Source organism: Apium graveolens, chromosome 4, assembly GCF_009905375.1.
Source record: "Apium graveolens cultivar Ventura chromosome 4, ASM990537v1, whole genome shotgun sequence".
Lineage (NCBI taxonomy): Eukaryota > Viridiplantae > Streptophyta > Magnoliopsida > Apiales > Apiaceae > Apium > Apium graveolens.
The window spans coordinates 182743838-182759948 of NC_133650.1; positions in this window are offsets into that span (position 1 = coordinate 182743838).

Below are 16111 nucleotides of genomic sequence, written 5' to 3' on the forward strand. Positions count from 1 at the left end.
GATCACACCATATATGAGTTTTTAAATTAAGATTCCGGGTTGATATTGTGTTTATACGTACCAAATAAGTGTATGTAAACGCTATTAATTTTCGAAGAAAATGACTTTGAAAAATGACCGTATCTACGAACTGTCAAGGATTACGAGAATCATAATATAATTACAAACTTAAAATCCTACAAATTCAAACCCAAGTACAAGACTTCAAAATGTAAAGGACGTATAAGAAAGGATTTACCCCGCGAACCGCTTACAAAGATTTATTATGAAAATGAATAAGCAATCGAGCGAGCGCGTAAGGGAATAATTAAACATAGCGAGACAAGCTAACCATACAAGATAACTAAGGTAAGAAATTGACCATGGTTAATAACCAAATAGTAGCCTAGCTAGAGAACATGATTACCTAGCTAGTGAATAGTAACATAAATAGTAGCCAAGGTACCAAGCTAGCAAAGTAGCTTGGAAAATAGCTTGGCTAGGAAGATATTGCAAGATTTGCCAATCCTAGGAATATATACTACAAGAATTATCACAAATATAGGAAGCAACCAAGCAAGCACCAAATTTATCTCTCTCTCTCTCTCTCTCTCTCTCTCTCTCTCTCTTCAAAACACAATGCTGATTTCAAGAACACCATAGAAAGCAAAATTCATATCTCATGTTCTACTCATTCACCAATCACCAAATTTTAACCAAAGCTTTCTCATATCATGTAAAAGTTACGTTCAAAATTTCATGGCCATTGGATTAGGATAGTGATAGGGAGTAAAATAAACCCTGATTGCATAATTAATATCGCATTAATTATACCAGAATTGGTTTGACAGTTAAGCCCATTAGAAAATGCCCAAAACCCTGAATATTAATTAATTTCTTTATTAGTTAATAAGGAATAAATTAGCTAATGATAAAGTCCAAACAAGGACACAATTCCTTGGAGATTGACCTCCGAGAGATCTTATAGGATAAGGAATCAGTTTCCTACTTCCTAGGACTCCAAAGTCCATTCTATTTCAAAGACTTGTCCACCAAGTTCCCCAACTCTAGTCCAATTCAAGGACTCCCAAAACCTATATAAGGGGTCTCACCCCCACCAAATCAGAACTACATTTTTTGACTTAATCCTTGGCAATCAGCAAGGTACGTAGGCATCTTGTTAAGGCAGATCGATTCACGGGACACAAGAGCAGTCAAATCGAGCCTCGATGCTCATGAACCCTAGAAATAAGTAAAATAATTAATATACCCTAGTTTTTAATCCATAACATTTGGCGCCGTCTATGGGAAAAACATAACGACAACCATGGCGATAAAACGGAGTGGAAATAACGCCCCTGAAGGAACACTAGTTGGGATGACCCAAACAATTTCATCAACGATGGAGATACCTCCGCATTCGACCTATGCCACCACCCAAGGAGGAGCCCAGGTAGGGGCAACAGAACCTCAGCCACAAGGGACGATTCCCCCGGCTCCTCAATGGACGAATTCCCAACTTCAGCAGCTACATACACCTGTGATATCTCGACCCGTTGGGTATGAGTATTCAACTGTTGTGACCACTAACCCCCTTATGGGATGCCCATTTACCCCAAGGTTGAAGGAAGTGGACATGCTAATCGGAGTGAAGCACAAGGGCAGATGCCCCAATATATACGTGGTTTGGCTCCTATCCTGGAGGATCAAGAATTCTCTGGCCCTTATACTGAGAGAGACTCTGAATCTTTGGATGATGATGTGGCTCCAAGAAGGAGGCGTGCTGGCAAATAGCCGATGCCTGATGGTAACCAGAGTCCTAGGAGCACCCGAGGGATGAATCCCCTAGAAGTGTAGGAGAGAATCAGGGCTCACGAGGCTGATATTCAAAGGCTGAAGCACGACCTGGAGTCGCACCTGACCCCCAGACCCCCACTACCACCAAGGAGGAGAAATCTTCCTCCAATCATAGACCTGGATGATCCATAGCAGAGAAGGGCTGTTGTCCCAAGGGCTGATCCAAATGATCTCCTGCCTCTAGGAGATCCTGACGATCCCACTCAACCATTTATTGAAGAGATAATGAATGCCCATATCTCAAGGAAGTTTAAGATGCCCATCATCAAAGCTTATGATGGCACTGGAGACCCCGCTAATCATGTCAGAACATTCTCTAATGCACTGTTGTTGCAGCCCTTGAATGACGCTATTAAGTGTCGAGCTTTTCCTCAAACCCTGTCGGGAATGGCTAAAAGATGGTATAGCCGTTTACCTCTGAATTCTATTGAGTCCTTCAGAGAGCTAAGTCAAGATTTTATTAAGCAATTCATCAGTGAGAGAGTGCATGAGAAAAGTTCAGCATCCCTCATGAGCATTGTGCAGGGAGCAAAATAGTACTTGAGAGACTATCTGAATCGTTTCACCAAGGAAGCTTTGAAGGTCCCAGACCCTGATGATAATGTAGCTATGATAGCACTGCAACAGGGAACTAGGGACGAATTCTTCAAGATGTCATTAGCCAAGTGCCCCCTGAAAGCATGTTACAGCTCCAAGACAGGGCCGGGAAGTACATCAAAGTGGAGGAGAGCATGAGGAAGACGATAGTGAATAATGAGCCCGCTGGTGGCAAGAAGCGAAAAACTGATCTGAAATATATTGTTAAGGAAAAGTATCCTAGAACTGAGCAAAGCAATGATTCAACCCCGAGGAAGGGAGGACCAGGACAAAAGTTCACTGAATATGCTAAGTTAAATGCTACTAGGAGTCAGATCTTGATGGAAATTGAGAAGGACAGAGATGTTCGTTGGCCTAAGCCTCTGAAGGATGATCCTACCAAGCTAGATAAGAGCAAATATTGCAGATTTCACAAGGATGGTGGCCATGACACCGATGAGTGTAGACAATTGAAGGATGAAATAGAGTTCCTCATTCGGAAGGAAGGTTGAGCAAGTACACTGGATATGAAGGAGATATGAATAACAACGGAAGAAAGAATTTTGATGATCGTAAGAGAGACCAAGATGATCAGGGGTGAAATCCCCATCCTAGGGGACCAGTGATAAATGCAATCTTTGGAGGATCACGATCCCGAGGGCCTGTGATAAATATAATCTTCGGAGGACCAGCTGCTCCTCGTTCATCCAAAAACTCAAGGAAAGCATATACTAGAGAAGTTATGCATATCGTTGGGGAAGCCCCGAAGAGGGCTAGGACAGGAGTGACAATGGCATTTGATGATTCTGACTTGGAGGGTGTGAAATTTCCTCATGATGATCCTCTGGTCATAACACCGATAATAGGGAACAATCCGGTGAAGAGGGTCCTTGTAGATAATGGTGCCTCGGTGGAAATTTTGCTCCATGATACCTTTTTAAGGATCGGTTACAATGATTCTCAATTAACCCCGACCGATATGCCGATATATGGATTCGCGGGAGTGGAGTTCCCCATGGTGGTAAAGGCTGGATCAACTTATAATGCAATCATGGGAAGAACAGGAATACATGCTTTCAAGGCAGTCCCTTCTTCCTACCATTTAGTGATGAAGTTTCCCACCCGGAATGGGATTGGAGAAGAGAGAGGAGATCAAAAAATGGCAAGGAGTTGTTATGTGGCCTCTCTTAGGGCTGATGGAGTTGGGGGCATGTTCTGCCTATTGAAGATCTTGATATTCGTGAGAATAATGAGAAAAGAAGAAAGCCAGCAGAAGACTTGGTCCCGATTCCTTTGGCCCCCGAGGATTGTCACACCCCCAACTTAACAAACAAAATAAATATAACTATTACAATATTTAGAAGAAAGTAAACATAATCGAATCCAAGATCTTACAGTTTAGGGTTTGGAACAGCCCAACACTACCATCTATTACAACTGATTTCAATATTGAGTCCTTACACAAAAATATCTCTTATTCTACCTGAGCTCGGACATACGCATCAGCGTCACAGGTCTTACGTGCTGTCTGCTTGAATCTAACCATAGCTGCTAGCTGTAATATCAGGGTAAAGCAAGGAGTCAGCCAAATGCTCAACAAGTGCTAGACAATACGATACAAAACATAAATCGAGATATATATTAAAGAATGACAATGTGAAGACATAACCAATAATAACAAGAGATAAAACTTTGGGTGATGGCATCATTTGCTTATATCAAAACATTTTTAATATCATATCTTAATCAAAATCATTTTATGACGCTACGGATTACAGCCGGTGATCAGCCGCGAAGTAATCACGAACCTCGCTAGGTTCTGAAACATTAATGGGATCCCTAGGCAACTTTTAAGCCTACAATATAAGTGTTGAAAGGACTCGCGTCTCAGTCCAGATCCACTATTCAAAGATAACATTTATCCCCCTTTGGGACTGAAAATCCACATTTTAATTATTTCAAAAACCGATGCCGATTTATAATAAAATCTTTTAAGTAGTAAACATTTTTATCAAGGGATTATAGACCAACTTAAAACACTGGAAATATGTCACAAAATCTCAAGGCCATGATCCACTAGACTTTACTCTGTTAGGGTAACTGAAAGGTTTCCATATACAAGAACTTTGACAAGGAAATTTAGCAAGGCTATTGGATAATGAGAAAGAATAATGCCAAGCTAGGCTTAAAGCAATGGTTTTAGACAAGGTACATGTAACACCCCCAAATCCGGGGTCGGGGATCCGGGTTATCACGAATTCCATTTCCCTTAATAACAGCCAATCTTAATAAACAATCAACTACTCCGTACTGTGACCCCACAATAAACACACACACCACAAGTTATAGTCTCAGAGATGAATATCCAAAAATAACACGAGTCATTTTATTCCACAATTATATGCCATTACACCTTAAAAGGGTTTCTGAATAAATTTACATTTCTTTGCCATTATTACAATTCATAAAGATACATAAGTCTGGTACATCAAAAGTTGAAAGCCTAGCCTATTGGTAGTTCCTACCTCAGCTACAGCGACATCAACGCCTATAGGAAACTGCGGAACGTTTTCTATCCGCTGGCGAATTGGGAGCTTGGTCCTATTCATCTTGTCTATCTGATGTTGTGTGATGAAAGAAGAAAGCAAGGGTGAGCAACAAGCCCACCGAAATAATATGTATAATAATTAACAATATATGAGCATCCTCATAGTACTCATGAAAGTCTTGGTCAAGAAAAAATGAACCAAATTTGATCTCTTAATGCGACCAAGTCGCAAAATATTTAGTATATATATATACTTTTTAGAATTTTTAAATCCTCTTCCATGTATAATATACACAGAGTTCCAGTTTATAACTGTATAAAAATATCGTTGCAAGGTGATCTCATATATCTAACCTTATCTCAATGTTTTTGTGAAAATCTTTGTCATGCATAAGATAATCATTAACCAGGTATAAGTTGAAAAGATGAAGTTACAAGATACTCCAATATACTAATATCTTTTCTGAATACTACTTGAACTACCACCATTCAAGTTATAATTAGTTCATCCCATAGATGAAGCTACACGACAAAACTTGTATAGAATAAATCTTTGAAATATCATCAGAATGAAATGAAGTTACGAGATACTTCATTTGATGAAAACATCATTTTGAAAACTCGACCCTGCCAACACTTAACAATCGTCCAGCCGTAGCCTTTCTATCGAAGTGCTCTGGGTAGTGTTGCAGAAATATCCAATTGGATGATGAACTCATTACGGGAGTTTACCGCGCCAGGAAGACCACTCACGATGATCAGTCGCAGTAGTGCAACCCCACCATTTTCTACATGTAGAGGAGAACCTATCGGATTTACTTGTCAACCGAACACTGGACTCCTAAGGAATGGACCGTCTTAGCGGAACTTCCAGGCCATTTGGGCCAATATAATAAGGCTGGGCCGGCGCCACTCGACCACTTACGCCACTCCTAGTTCTGATGAAATCCATGACTCTGAAACGTAAAGCTTGTCCCCCCTTTCCCCAAGTAAAAACTTGTTGATACGGCTCCACCAAGAAGTCGTATCTAGTTGGAAAGGAAAACTCACCGATATTTCCCAGGCGGTGCCTGTTAATGGATTAACTTGTTCTAAGAATTTTACTTCCCGAGTGTTGGGTAAGTAATCAAAAACTCTTTTATCAAAACAGCAACCTTGTTGCAAATATAAAACACACCCCAGAGCCGGATCCCTCAGGTTTTAAGCGAGTATTTAAATCCCCTTCGAAAGGAGGATCTTAAATATAAAAATAAGTTTTGGGATCCGCCCTAACTTTTAAAATCATTTTGAAGACTCAAAAACATTTTTAAGAATGTTTGGAGTTATGCTGATTTATTAAAATAAATCAGTCCCAATATATTAGAAAATATCTGAATATTATTATTTAAATAATATTCTCATAAAGAATAATCTTTATAAAAATAATTGAAGTAGAAGTTTTAAAACTCATACTTGAAAGAATAATATATATCCAAAGAGATACTTATACGAAAGTACGATCTTTATTTGAATAATCGAAAATAAGTTTGATTATCGAAACATTATTCTTTAATAAAATAAAGAATATTATTTAATAAAATAAGCGGAGTCATAAGTCCTCGAATGAATATTCAAAACAATATTCATTAAATAAAATAAGCGGAGTCATAAGTCCTCGAATGAATATTCAAAATAATATTCATTAAGTGAAATAAAGTTATCGAATAAACCTTATTCGAATAATAGTTTTGAAAACTATTTATATATATATTAATATATATATATATATATAATATACTCGGGAACATCGTCTCCCGGTTTAGAAAATATGTTCACCTTTGGGTCCCCTATACTAAGGGTATACGCAACTACTACTTATCTCTAGCATATGTATTATGCAACTTATAAGCAATTGAATCAACAATTAGATATCAAGATTACGAAACAGACATGCATATATACCATATCAGCATGCTCCAATATATCGCAAGATTTGCTAATAACAATCATGCACTTATCACAAGATAATGCATATACATATATACATCACAACAACAGTATAACGGGTAGAAAACTTGCCTCAGCGACTGGGGGTGATAAAAGGCTTGGGACGAGTCTGGTAACCTATAAACAACATATAAGTTGTAATTAAACCAAAGTCGCTTATGAATCTATACTTTAACCAATTAGACCTTAACGTTCGCTTTTGCGCTTAACGATTCACTTAAGTCGCTCGAGTACCCTCGGCTCCACCATTTTTAATAAATTAACCATTAAGGCTTTTAAGGCGATTCTTTCGCGAGTCCCCTACCAACTGCCTAACCCACTTTAAATAATTGATTCATACTCCAATTAATCATTTAAGGGCCTTAACCAAGGTTTTAAAGTAAGGCGAGGGGTAATGGTTCGTTCGCGAAACGCCGTTACTTAAAACGGTCGTTTCACCTAAACCGTACATCAGATTCAAGCGAACCACATATCAAAACGAAGCTCGTAACATGAAATATCTAAACATGGCAAATGTTAGAATCTTTCAGTGAGTTCACGGGTCCTAAAGTTAAGAACAGAACAGTTAAGGAAAATCGGGCATTATGACGTTTATGTTTACGCGATTTCCAATTTAATTAACACTCTAAATTATCATCAATTCACTCACAACCACCAATACAACAATATTCAACCATCATACTACAAACTCAGTCCCCAACTCCAAGTTTTACCAATTTATCCAACCAATCAAAGACCCAATATTCAAAACCAATACAAATCCACCAAAACTACTTATAATCAAAGATCAAGCCTTAATACTAACAATGCTTCAATAAAACTTAATGGAATCATAAAATCAAAGCTAGGGTTTGAAGTTGATACCTTCCTTGGTAGGTGTTAAGTTGCTAGGAAGCCTTAGGGAGCCTTAATCTAACCTCCTACAAGCTTGACCTTTCCAAAGAAATCAAGAACACAAAGTTAAGTTTTGAAGTTTCTAAAAGTCAGATTGAAAGAACTGTCAAAACGAGGGTCTTACCATGCTTATTTGGATGAGACTTGTGAACAAGAGTTGTAGGCCATCTCAATACCTTTCCAAAGAGTTATAGAACATACTATTTGAGTGAGTGAGTATTAGACAAGGTACAAGTGCTAGAACATCAAGAAGATAAGCTTCATGAATACTAAGGGTGTTAAGGTTTGAAAAAATGATCTTTAGCTCAAGGTATATCAGGATTTCAAACTTTTAGGGTGAGAAAGAGGGGTATCAATCAATTATGGACAACTTTGATGAATATCTGGCTTTTAGGTATCAAGGTAAAGTTTCTATAAGGGTTCAAGCATCAGGGTGGGATATCAATACTTTAGGAATCATTAGCATGTTAATCAAGAGGATCAATCAAGTATTATAACAACTCTTTATTTTATCATGACATTCCAATTACTTTAATATACTAACGTGATAAGACCTTTGATCTACTTGCTATACGTACTTGAGGGTTTATGGCATTTCTATATAATTCAGAGATAGGTGTAAGAATCGCTTGTTTCAAGTATATCAAAATGACTCAGGATAATCGCATCAAAATATATATATGAACTAATTGTTACACATTCGCAGTGAATACGAAGACAGGTTGAATCACTTGCCTTGAGAAAGGCTGGTCTGGTCTGGCTGATAGGAGCAACTGGAAGCTTCACTCGACCATTATGGCAAGTTTACCCTCGTCTCGAGACCTACACAAATAATAATAATCCTCATTATAATATACTCTCACCAACTCAACCTATTTACAACATAAATGGCACTTAAGCCTATATGCACGCAATTTATATTCACCTTATAAATATAATTGTACACATAGCCACATATACTCACATATCATATTTTAATACCAAATAATATCATATACACCATAATGCAACACTTAGGCTTGGATGATCTCGATCCCCAACTTAAGTCACTTGGTCGCTAAACTAGACAAAGTTCCCAAATTTTGGCTTCCTTACTCACTGTGCCTTTACTTAACTATCCAAAACCTATTGACCCTCACTTGGGCCTTTTACTCTACTGGATTTATACTATCTTGCAACCATAATGGTCAACCTAGATCTCACTCCTAAGTGCTCTAAAATATGTGATAAGTGAAAGTGCTCACTGGAGTAAATTTCAGAATGACATCTATGGTTTTTTGAGTGCATTAGACACTCTTAAACTACAAGTTTACCTCCAAAACTTTCACACTAGACTCTTCTGACCATAAGGCATCTCCCAAACTTGATGTGGCTCAAGGGCATAGCTTGGGCCTCCTTGGGTCTAAGCTTAAAGTCCATGGTTCCCCTGTTTTTTCTGGGCAGAAAATGCCCTGACTTGAACTAACTTGTGACACATGGTTCTAACTCATATCATATGAACTATGGCGGGAAACACTCCTCTGATACTCCCTCTAACTAAGGCCCAACAGGGCCTAATGAGGGCCTACCCATGAAATGGTCAAAACTTCCTATTTCTAAGTTGTAACAAAACTGTCCCCTGCTGGACAGATTTTGTGATTTCACTTGTGCACCTAACCAAACGACTTAAAAACCTCAAAAAAATACCTAAAACCTTTTATATACTCCTAGTTCTAGCTTCTAGTGGTTTGGGCCTCAAAGTGCACAACAAATGCTCATTCAAAACTTCCCCATAAACTAGTGCATCAAATCTGGAAAAATGAAAACACCGACTAATCCCTTTCCACCTTAACTCCCACTTAATAACCAAGCACCCAACTCTTTCCAAAGCAAACCTAGTGTCTTAATGTCCTAAAATAGTGCCTTAACAGAATGGGAGATCATCCATGCCCAAAAATTAACAACATGCAACTAAAAAATATAACATGCAACTCATGGAAAACACATAACAAGATTTCGGCTAGGCATAAAGTTTAAATGCTTGCAAATTCGGCTTGTACCTATTACTCATCCTTAATAATCATGAAATATATCTTCTTTTAACTATTAATAAGAAATTTATCATGGAAACAATCTATTTAAGCACACATATTTCGAATTTATAGATTTTTAGACATAGCAACATGATTTCAAAAAGAGTAGCATGCAAAACATGGTTGGTCATCATTTTAATGTCTTAAAACTAGCATGCATGGCTAAACATAAATATATAATGAAATTTCAGTAGCATGCAAAGGATTTTAATGCATGATATCTCCATAAAACACTTAGTTAGCACATATATATAATATATCTCATAGAGAGCTCTTGAATTCATAAGAATCAAGAGTTTCTCTTTGGAGATCACATAAGAACTACACATGCATCCATGGAACTTCAACTTCCTAAAAGTTATTCCTAAATCCTAATACATGATTGGACAACAGGATAATAATAATAATAATATTTATGGGAAAATTTCAGCTGAAAATTTTGCCTATAAATACACTATTATAGACCCTAATTTTATTCTAACCCACACAAAACCCAAAAAGTTTGGAAAACCCAATTCTCTCCACCTTCTTCCTCCTCCTTAACATCGTTTTCTTGGTGGATACCGGTGGAGTGCTTCACACTTGAGGAGCAACTGCTAAGGATCTCTGATCGTTGTCTTCGAATTATTTTTAAAGGTTAAATTCGATCCCTCGAATTTTTATTCACGATTTATATGCTTTTATTTGGATTTTGTATGTGTAAAAGTGTTTTGCCATGCCCCCGCTGCGATTAAAATCCAACATTGGTATCAGAGCATAGGTTGTATGCATATATATCTGTGGTAAAAATTTCAGAATTTTATGTGCTTTTATGAATTAATTATGATTTTTACAAGTTATATCATTGATTAATTTTGTCTGATGAGAAATCGTTTCTCAGAATAATTTTGAATGTTGATCTGGGTTCTACAAGTGTTGTAGATCGTCTTGGTATTTTTTTCATAATTTTATGATGTATAGATTTTTTATTATGAATTTTTGAAGATCTTGCAATTAAATTTGTAATTAAATAAATAAATATATGTGTATATAGTATATATATATATGTTTGTATTGCTACTGTAAAAGAATACATCTGTCTGCTGTATTGTCTGTTATTCTGCACGGAGAAAAGAGAAGATGACAGAGAAGGTACGGCGGCTCGCTAATCGAGAAACGGCGGCTGCGGAAGAAAAAATAATAAAAAAAAATAGGGGTGTAACGCATTTCGGGAATGCGTTACACCCTTTAATGGCTTAAAAGGGGTTTAACGCATCACCGGAATGCGTTACAGGGCTTGTAACGCGTTCCTGTAATGCGTTACAGCCCGTCTGTTGATTTTAAAATTGATTTTCTGGGAGTTTCGTAACTCCGTTTTGGGCGTGCAATATACCGTTGGATTCGTTTTTCCGAGACGGATCTAATGGAGTGATCAATTTTAGTTTATATAAAAGTTTTGAACTGTTTATATTCTATGAAGTGTTTTAAAGCTGTTTTTGATCGCTTGAATTGATTTTAAATGCTTCATGTGATACATAGAGATGTATAATGCTTAGACTAATGTGCTAGATGATATAACATGCCTACCTTGATGTTTATTCATGTTGATATATGTGATATATGCTTAGTTTATCATGCGATGATAGATTTAGGTGAACTTAAATAAACATAAGGCGTTTGTTAGACAACCTAGTATAGTGAAATTGTTTCATAACCTTAATAATAATATTATGAATACAATCATGAGATTCTTGTGTTTATGAAACACGTAATTGAATATGAATTTTTGATATGAGAGAAAGGATGATTCTGTCAACAACAGATTTCTATCTGTAAGAAAGGGTTATTAAGTGACGCCTCTTGACAATGCTCCACCCGATCTGGGAATCATCTGATTATTGATTATTGATTTGAAATATTTAATTTAAAAGGAAGAATTTCTTTATAATATGATTATGATTGTAACGTAATATAATCCATCTAAAATTAAATAATATCAAGTAGTAATTGGCCAATGATACAACGGGCTTGTGTCGGTCATAGCCTTCCAACATGGTAGAAAGTAGTTCTTATTTTTGAATCATTGTCGTTTCGTGCCATAGCCGAGGGCTTTGATTTTGAAATAAGAAATACTTGTCTATTACATAGAGATGTGTACATTGAATAAGAATCTAAAGGTCGTTACGTGCCACAGCCGTGGGCCTTTGGGGACTGATTCAATTGTACGGAATGTTGGGTTAGACTTGACTTAGAATATTGAGTTTGTCGTGCCACAGCCGTGACTCAATTATTCAAGAGGATAAAGTTTGATTAGGGAATAACATTAGATGTAATTGACAAGAGTTGTCTGCCTATTGAACATTACATGGCGTTTCGTGCCACAGTCGGGGTTGTGTAATGGAATGTAGGATCCCTATTCCCACTAGCATTATGAATGCTTAATTTTTCATGTAAGGGGTTGAATAAATTAGGAAAACTAGTGGGAGCCACTTATGAATAAAGACCCGATTCATATAGTGTTTTGAAATAAAATCGAATATTTGCTAAGTGTTGTTATGTGTTTATCATTTATAGATTTACTTTGTACGTTATGTCTTCTGCACTATCACTCAGGAGCATACTAGATGCTCATAAATTGACTGGTCCTAATTATGCTGACTGGCTTCGAAACTTGAGAATTGTTCTCAGGATTGAGAAGCTGGAATACGTGATTGACTCACCTAAGCCTACTGAACCTGCTAGTGATGCACATAATGATGAACATGTTGTGTATCGTAAGTGGATAGATGATGCAAATATTGCTCAATGCATCATGCTAGCTTCCATGAACATTGAGCTACAGAAGCAACATGAGCATATGGATGCTCACACTATCCTCATGCATCTACAAGAGTTGTATGATGTGGCGGGGAGGACAGCTCGATATGAGATATCGGAGGAGTTGTTCGGTTGTAGGATGTCTGAGGGATCATCTGTGAATGACCATGTACTTAAGATGATCAATTTGATTGAATGTCTTGGACAACTTGGTTTTGCCATGGATGGGGAGCTGAGCCAAGACCTGGTCTTGCAATCACTTCCGAGTTCGTTCTCGCAGTTTGTTGTGAACTTTCACATGAATAAGTTGGATGTCAGCCTGCCTGAACTCCACAACATGTTGAAGACTGCAGAATCGAATTTTCCCCCTAAGAAGAGTTCTGTTCTTCTAATTGGTGAAGGTTCCAATCCTAAGAAAAGGAAGAGGAACTCTTCCAAGAAGAAGAAAGTAGGTGAAGAAAATCCGGTTCCACCAAAAGCTGAAGACCCCGAGAGCAAAGTTGTTTGCTTGCACTGTAACAAGGTGGGGCACTGGAATAGGAACTGCAAGGTTTACCTTGCAGAATTGAAGAAGAAAAAGGGTAGTGAGACTACCGCTTCTGATTCAGGTATGTTCATGATAGAAGTGAATATGTCATTAAATCAAATTTCTACTTGGGTATTAGATACCGCCTGTGGTTCTCAAATCTGCAATATGTTGCAGGGACCAAGGAGAAGTAGGACTCTTGAGGAAGAGGAGGTGATTCTACTGATGGGAAATGGAGCAAGAGTTACTGCTGAAGATGTAGAATCATTTCATTTACATATGCCTACGGGCAAGACTATTATTTTAAATAATTGTTATTTTGTTCCCTCGATTGTGAGGAATATTATTCCCATGTTAGACTTGGCTGGATTTTCATTTATTATTGAGAATAATGAATGTTCTATTCTTAGAGATAATATTCTTTATGGACGTGGTGCTTTAAATAATGATCTGTATGTATGTGACATAATTTATTTCAGATTGTATAAACTAATAAAAGAAAAGGGATGATGAAAATATCACTTTATAGTGGCATTGCAGTCTCCATTTAGTAGACATGGAGAGAGGGCTGCAAATTTGCTAGGAATGGTACACACAGGTGTATGTGGACCAATGTCTACGCAAGCCATGGGTGGATTTTCATACTTCATTACTTTCATAGATGATAGATCTGGATTCGGATATGTGTTTGATGAAACACAAGTCTGAGGCCTTTGAAAAGTTCAAAGAATATAAGTATGAAGTGGAGAAACAACCAAACATAGTATTAGAACTCTTCGATCAGATCGAGGTGGTGAATACTTTAATGGAGTGTTTCTAGATTATCTCAAAATAAATGGTATAGTCTCCCAGTGGACTCCTCCAGATTGGTATCTGAAAGGAGAAATCGAACTTTGTTAGACATAGTTCGGTCCATGATGAGCTATGCAAATCTTCCAGTATTCCTATGGGGTTATGCATTGGAAACCTCAGCATATTTACTGAATAAGGTGCCTTAAAAATCTGTTCCTCAAACTCCGTATGAGATATGGAAAGTAAGGAAACCGAGTCTTAAACACGTTAAGATTTGGGGATGTCTAGCTTATGTCAAGAAAGTTGACCCAGATAAGCTGGAATATCGATCCGTAAAATGTAGTTTTGTGGGATATCCTAAAGAGACTTTAGGGTATTTTTTTTACACCGATCATCGGGTGTTTGTCTCCAGACATGCTACCTTCTTGGAAAAGAAGTTTATCCTTGAAGGAAACAGTGGGAGCCAAATTGAACTTGATGAAGTTCAAGAAGCACAAACTACTACGGATCAAGTGGAAACACCTGTTCTGACTGAACAACCTTTTATGGAACAGCCCATTCATAGGTATTATGGCCTTGTCATTGAGAATGACAATGAGTTATCGATCATTGATGATGACGACCCTGTGACCAATAATGAGGCTATGAGTAGTGTTGACTCAGAGAAATGGCAAAGTGCCATGAAATCCGGAATGGAATCTATGTATACGGTATACGAAAGAATGATTAGAGCAGATGGCCAGGTGGAGACCTTTAAGGCCAGGCTTGTGGCAAAAAGATTCAAACAAAGGCAATGGATTGACTTTGATGAAACTTTTTACCTGTAGCCCTGTTAAAATCAGTTCGGATTTTGCTTGCGAATGCTGCTTACTACGACTATGAAATCTGGCAGATGGCCAGATGGTTTTCTTTCCAAAGGAAATGAAAACCTAGTGTGTAAGCTGCTGCGAACCATATGTGGTTTAAAGCAAGCTTCTCGAAAGATGGAACATTCGTTTTGATGAGACAATCAAAGAGTTTGATTTTATCAAAAACGAAGATGAACCACGCGTCTACGAAAGGGTGAGTGGGAGCGCGGTAACATTTCTTGTATTGTATTGAATTAGAGTTGACACACATAACAACATAGCAGACACACTCACAAAGCTACTTTATGAAAGTCACTTTGATCGTCATAAAGACAAGATGGGTATTAGATACCTGAGTGATTGACTTTAGTACAAGTGGGAGATTGAAAGGAATATCCTAAGTCCAATCATGTATTAGGATTTATGAATAACTTTTATGTAATCTGTTTTGATCTCATTGATATTAATAAAAGACTTATTTTGTTTTTATTACGGGCTCTATCTATTTAAGTGTTTAAATAAGATATACCATAGTATAGAGTGAAGCTTTTTATGGATTATGATGAGATCATAATAGTGAGACCTAAAAAGATGATAACTCTAAACTTAAATAGTTCTTGGTCATAGGATTACTAACTGGTAATTAATAATCCGCAAAGATCGGTACATACTATGCTTGCTTCATTATGAAGGATGTCTGTTCTCATAGACATTTGTGTGGTGATACTATAGCTAGTATGTAGGTGCTTATTATAAAATAAGTTCACTGAACAAGATTCGCACAGCTGAACAAATGATGGAGTTCACTCACGTGTCAGCAGTTGTTCACATAGTGATAGTTGTACAAGTATCCTTAGACTTGAGGTCATCATAGTCATCTTGTGTACACTGAACTATGCTTTGGTGTAGTTCTTAGTCTCCAGGGACAATTATTAGGGCTCTTCTGGGTATAGGAATTTGTACACGAAGATAGTGTATGATCAATAAAGGATCTACCCCTTCCAGTGAAGGAAGCGAATGTTCAAGGCTGATCCACTTATGCTAGTTCAGGAATCTCTGGCCAGAGTGAATGAAATTAGAAAGGAGTTTCTAATTTGCATAGAACTACGCATGATAAATGGTAAGCAAGTGATTGAATTAGATAGGCTTGACACGAGATCCATGCCTTGTATTTAATTCGGACATTGTAGGGTAGAAGGAGTTTATTGTACGGTAACTATTCACTGACAGGTTCTTG